Here is a 7,500-nt window from a genome sequence, read left to right on the forward strand (position 1 = left end):
CTCAGTTGTTGAACTCATAACATAATTTTGCAACGATTATTGGTTTGGAAAACGAAAAAAGAATAAAACTTTGAGCTTGAAACAATCCAAATAAAAGCAGAGAATGGGATCGGTGGTTGATGATATTGAAAAAAGTTCCAAATAAAAATGGTTTCACCTCACCAGAGAAACAGTGGAATTAGAAGAGTTGAAAATTGCCGTGCATGTTCTTGCAACTATGAGAAAAAAAAAGAAGCAGAAAATGTTCCACAAGGCTTAACGTAATATTGGTACGTCCGTAAACATATTCTTGGACAGCTCTGTATCGAAGTTATTAGATTTCTTCCTTGAATACTGGAGAAATATATATATATAGTATTATATATATATATCTATATATATATATATATATATATATATATATATATATATATATATATATATATATATATATATATATATATATCATATATATATACATATATATATATATATATATAATATATATATAATATATATATATATATATATATATGTATATAATATTATATATATATATATATATATATATATATACCATATATCTATATAATAATCCATATAATATATATATATAACTATATATATTATATATACTATATATATATATATATATATGGAATAATATATAGATTATTATATTATAATAAGCTTAATCCTTATAATAAACGAAACCAAGGTCAAACTTTGTCTTGTCCCCCCTGACCTAATGTAGTACTTGTACTACATAATGCCGCACTAAGATAAAGTAACCCATCCATAGTACTCTCTTATATAAATAGACTCAACAGACTAGTTTTGGAACTAAGACTCGTTTCTTCATGAATTTATGACCATGAATTAAGGACTGTTCGTCTAACATTGTTACATTTGTAAATAAGGACATTAAAATTAGAAAATGGACAGAATACAAAGTGTAATAAACTGGTACTTAACCCTTTTTCAGTGCACCTACCCCTTGATATTTCTCAAACTTTTTTCGTACCCCAATCCAATATAAATATAATAAAAACATAATACAGTAAATATACAGTACAACTGCACTGGCTATCATGTCTCGTAACCCCAGGTTTAGGGTATCGTACCTCTTAGGGCTACAGGTACCCCAGGTTAAGAACCACAGGTCTAGTAATTGCATTCGTTGAAAATGGCACTTCATTCCAATACGTAAAGAAAAGTTTGTTATTTGATTAACTTGAGGGATAGGCTCAGAAGTTACATCTAACCTATATGACTTTGGGTTCAGATCTTCAAGGATTGGACGATCGCTCGGCAGAAGGCCAGGTCGTGTTGTGGTTTCTGTCAAGGAAACAGGAGTTTTATACGACTTCTAAGGCACTGGAGGCGTTTTAAATGTACCCCCAGGTGTGTGAACATGCAGTGACTATTTTGCCCCTCCTTTAAGTAAGTAGGAATGTGAACCTAGCATTTATTTAGGTGCAAAACAGCAGGACTCTTTGCCCCGGTTTCCTGGCCGGGAAAACCATATGCCCTCGGGCTATGCTCGAGGCGTCTCTATAGCCAACTTTAGTGAGTATTAAAGTTGGCGACGACGCACAGTCTTTTGTGCCCAGCGAAAACCAGACACAGTGACTTCCGTTTTCTGTGTCTCCAGAATGAATGCGCCAAGGTTGAAAAGAATTAATACCATAGATACTTAGTGGGTGCAATTTATGAAGACGACATTCCCTTAATTCTTGATGATACTTTACGTATAGAGGACGATGAAATTGAGGGCATTGCAGAATTGGGAAAAACTAGGTTAATTGTTAAATTAAGCTCAAGAGAGAAATATGAAAACATTTGTGAAGATTTCGGTGGCAAAGAAATCAGTGTAAGAGACGACCTAAAAATCCGAGTTGAGGATTTGTCAACTTACAGGTCGTACGTGACAGTGCGAAATGTGCCTTTTGAAATGACTGACTTTATGCTGAATGACATTCTTTCCAGATACGGAACAGTGAGTTATGTGAAGAAGAACACTCGAAGTCAAGGAAGATACAAAGGTATTGATAATGGTGTCAGAACAGTTTCGATGGATATTTATCGACAGATTCCTTCCTTCTTATATGTTGAATGTGCCAAGGTTTATATCTATATATACTATAAAGGGCAGACTAAAACTTGTAGACTTTGTGGGCAAACCAGCCATTTTGCTAATGAATGTGAAGTTGGAATTACACAAAGACTAAATATCATTAGTGAAGTAGACTTCCCTCATTTATCTGGCAATCAAGAAAATAAAGGAAATGAAATGCCAGTAAGCCACCAGGACCCAGTAGACGTTCGAACTTGTGAAGGGATGCCCCAAAGCACTTCTATAATTGACCGTCTGTTGAAGTCGGAAGTAACCCAGCATCCAACGGCCAACCAGACTTGCAAACGGAATCCAAACGCTGATGGAGACTTGCCATTTGATTGACCTGCGAGATGACATTGACATTACTCCAACTGTATCTGAAGAAAACAGTTTGGCCCCTATAAATGGGACCTTAGAGCATAATGGTGGGACAGACGTATTGAATGCAAGTTGCTTCATCGTACAACGAACTACTGAGACTGATGCAGTACCTCTTGTTGCAACCTACGGAACAATATCCGAGGAGACGAACGTTTGTTCACCCGACAGTAATCCTGTCGAAGCTTCGCCTAGTGAGAATGATATGAGATCTTGTGACGTCATGGAAGAATCAAGGCATTTTGAAGGCAACGTTGACGAAGACAGAAGTAACACCGACACAGCGCATCCTATGAGTCAAGATTTATTTAGCTCAATCATCCCCTCCAGAAGTCAAGATGATATACAAAATCCAACAGGTGATTTAATGTTACCACCCTTTAATAGTTCCAATTATTATAAAGGTGCTAATGACACGATGTCAGAACAAGAAAGTTTGTTTTTGCTCAATAGAAAATGAAATACCAGCAGGTCAAAAATGTAATAATGATAATGAAACCACAGTGACCGATGAGTCGGACTGTAATTCAAGCATTGTAGAAAACATGAAAGTAAACAAAAAGCGAAAGCAACGCAAAAATGCAACAAAAAAGAGTAAAAGAAAATCTCATAATAACTAACATTCATTAGGATAGCCACCCTCAATATTAACAGTATTAATGATAGAATGAAACAAGAGATGCTACACTCATTTAACACCTTCAACAAAATAGACATTCTTTTAGTCCAAGAACCACATGTTAAGGATATTAAAGATATAGAGTTTTTGTCATACAGGTATAATGTAATTTTTCAATCCAGCCATTCGTCTTAAAGGTGGAACCTGTATTCTCATCCAGAAGACTTTAGATTTTGTAATTAAGCATGTTGAAAGAAGAGGCGGGAGATTCTAGAAATATGTTCTGTACATGGTGAGGTGAATGGTAGTAAGATTCGCATTGTTAACATTTATGCTCCTTCAGGTCATAATCATACAAGGGAACGGGAAGAGCTTTTGACAAGGAATTGCCCTACTAATACTTACGGTATGATAATAGCCATACTATTATGGGAGGTGACTGGAACTGTGTTTTGAGTCCTAGAGACAATTCTAATAATAGTGAATCAAACGTGTCGAAATCACTGCTCAGATTAATTAGGACCCTTAGGTTTAATGATGTATGGTTTTTGTTTTTTGCTAAACAAAGGGAACCTCCCAAGTATACTTATGTACGCACAAACTACGGTTCGCGCATTGATAGATTGTACTGTCAAACGCTCAAAGACAATGTGATTTCATTTTCTGATCATTCCGCTGTCATTTGCAAAATTAAGATTAATCCAAACATTAGTATTGGGAACTCATTTTGGAAACTTAATACTAGTTTACTAAACAAAAGACGAGGAAATTAAAGAAAAGATTAAGAGGTTGTGGACATTCTTGAAAACACGCAAAAGCAATTTCTATCATATCAGTAATTGGTGGAATGATTTGGTGAAACCAGAAATAAAACAATTTTTTCGTCAGAGAAGGTAAAAGGATTAGCAGGCAGAAAAGTTTGGGGTCATAATTATTTTGAAGCAAAACTAAGGAAACAATACATGAAACTTAATGTGTCAGGAAACTCAGATTATGCAGATATTACTATTCTCAAAGACAGAATAAACAATCTAAAATCTCAGATTTTAGAAGGGGTTAAAGTACGATCGAGAATTCAAGACAGGATTGAAGGGGAAAAAGCCTCCTCTTACCTTCTTGGACAGCAAAGAGCAATAAATAGTAAAAAGGTCATGACAGAAATAGTTGCAGAACGAAACATAATTCCGAATCTTGATGAAGGTACTGTTCTTACAAATAGCCAGGCCATTGAACACTATGTGTTCAGGTATTACCAAAAACTTTACCAGAAAAACATTTGTGATGTACCTATGCAAAACTTCTTTATGCAGTTTGTAGAGAAAAAATTGACTGGTTCTGATAATGATATATTTCATAAGAATATATCTCTCAGAGAAATACGTGATGTTATTCGTTCCATTGCTAACAGTAAATGTCCTGGTATAGATGGCATCCCAATAGAATTTTATAAGGTATTTTGGGAAGATATTAAGGATGAACTAAAGCTGTTGCTTGAAAATATTATGGAAATGAAAACTCTCTCCAAGAGTCTGAGGTATTACATTGGTCACTCTCATATCGAAAGGCACCGATGAGAGTACTTTGACTAATTGGAGACCAATTTCATTGTTGTACTGTGACTATAAGATACTTGCTAAGATAATGGCGAAAAGAATGCAAACAGTTATCTTTAACCTTATCAGTCCTGAACAATTTTGTGTGCCTGGAAGATCCATAAATACATGTAATACTTTAATTAGAGATATTGTGTATTATTGTAGTGAGAAAAGAGTTCAAGGTGCTATTTTGAATCTTGATTGGTCGAAAGCATTTGACCTTGTTGATATTAATTTTGTACTTCGGATTCTTGAAAGACTAGGGTTTTGTGATGAACTGATTTCCTGCATTAAGATATTGTACAAGAATATTGGAAGTTGTTGCATTGTTAATGGTAACATTGGTAAATACTTTAGTGTAGAGAGGGGAGTTCGACAAGGCTGCCCTCTTTCTATGCTCCTTTATGCTGTTTTCCAGGAACCTCTGTATCTTGCTATAAAAAGAAATAGTTGTATTGAACACTTGCCCTTACCAAATGATAACCACCTTAAAATTCTTGGGTTTGCCGATGATACAAATATTTTCGTTGCCAGTGACAAGGGAATTTTGGAGATTAGCACATTAGTGTCTAAATTTGAAGCAGCCACGGGTTTGCATGCTAAATAAAAATAAGACGAAAATATTTGGATTATGGCCCATGGGGTGATAGGTCTGTTTGGCCTTTATCATTGGCTTCAAGGATATACAGGTTCTTTTACAACTTTGGGAATTCTATTTTCTGATAATTACGAAATGGCTGTTAATTCTTCGTGGACAAATATATTATGTAAAATTAAGAATACTTTGGCGAGCTTTCACAACAGAAGACTTACATTTCATCAAAAAGCTGTTATTGTCAATACCTTGATTTTTCAAAGACATGGTATGTTTCCCATATTTACCCTTTGCCTGTCAAATATGCAAAACTAATAAGTAAAGAAATTTTGCTTTTACATTTGGGGGCGGGGGAAAAAATGTGAATTCATCAAAAGAGACACTTTAACAAAGTCAAAGATTGAAGGAGGGATAGGAATGTAAGTATTTTATGGAAGACACAAAGTATTCTAGCTGCCTCTTTCTTAAAGTTACACTGTGATGATAAATACAATTTTATGTCAAATTATAATAACAATTCACATATGAAGGGCTTGTTTACCGGAAATTTAGCACAGAGACAATTCATGTGTAATGGCACCTATGTATTCTGAGGTCTTAGTAACAGTTAGGAAATGTAAAACATTTCAGAATTTTCCTTTTCATAAATCGAGAACTATATATGTGAAATTATTGCCAAAGGTACAGCCAACTGTTGAGAGTAGATACCCCCTTTATAATTGGCCTCTGATTTGGGAAAACATCAACATGAAATTTCTTTCTGCTGCTGATAGGGAAATAATATATAAATATATTCACGAAATATTACCCAATAAAAAAAGGTTAAAAGAAATGAAAATAATTCAAGATTCTCATTGCCAGTTTTGTGATGCTGAGGAATCAAATATTCATATGGTATATTTCTGCAAGAGAATTGCAAATGTAATAATATGGTTAAAAGGAGTTTTGAAGCTATTTTGTAATTTTGTTCACTGCAATTTCATTAGAATTATGTATTTTGATTTCCCAGAGTCATCGAGGAAACAAAGGAACACTGCAACTTTAATTTTGTCAAGTTATATTGTAAATATATGGTTGTTCAAAGACAAGAATGTGCCTGAACGTTTGATTATAAATAGAATAAAAGCTTCGATTATAAAAAAACAGAGAGATATCAGGGCCATTTTGAAGGAGAAATTGTTAAAATATTTCACAAAGAATTTTTGTAACATTAAATGCAATGTATTTTAGATGGAAATATATGTAGTTCTGGATTTATTGTAATGTTTTGTAAATAATTTATTGAATAAAAACTTAAAGAAAAAAAAAGAAACTTGAGGGATAGGCTCAGAAGTTACATCTAACCTATATGACTTTGGGTTCAGATCTTCATTATTTTGCCGAAGTATAAATAATTTAACCCATTAAACTCAGAGGGCTTTTCCATATGAGCAATAATATTTCTCGGCTTGTGGCTAATGTAAGGTAATTTATCAGCCTTGCTACCCACTTCTACGTTATGTTGTTACTCAGTAAGTTTTATATTATTTATCTTAGTTTTAGGAAGATCAGATACTGAGCATACAGGTTCAATTAGACAAATATTCTTAATTCTGTTCCCAAGCATAGATATTCTATTAATTGAACCTTGTATCTACAGTTTACCAATCTATATAGTATAGATATATATATATAATATATATATATATATATATATATATATATATATATACATATATATATATATATATCTAATATATATATATAATATATAAGTATATAAATATATATTATATATATAAATAGTGCATATTTATATATTTTATATATGTGTATAGTATATATATATATATATATATATATATATATATATATATATATATATATATATATATATATATATATATATATATATATTGCCTATATATACATTGCCTATATATACATATATCTATCTATTTATCTAACAACATGATTTTTAACATGAGAAATCTGAAAGTTGGCCCCGAAATTTGTACCTGATTCAGGAACTGAGCTCATGCGAGTGGAGGCGGGGTCTGTAGCGGTCACCACCTGGGTAAATTGCACTGTATGTAGATACCGATCATTGAATGTATCATGATGATGACTATATAGATTATAGTAATATGTCCCATTTATGTTTTTTTTTTTTTTTCTGAAACAAAAGGATTTGATTTCTAGTGTTAAAAGTACTTTTACTGTAATTTTGTTCCTC

Source organism: Macrobrachium nipponense, chromosome 17 (genome assembly GCF_015104395.2).
Source record: "Macrobrachium nipponense isolate FS-2020 chromosome 17, ASM1510439v2, whole genome shotgun sequence".
Lineage (NCBI taxonomy): Eukaryota > Metazoa > Arthropoda > Malacostraca > Decapoda > Palaemonidae > Macrobrachium > Macrobrachium nipponense.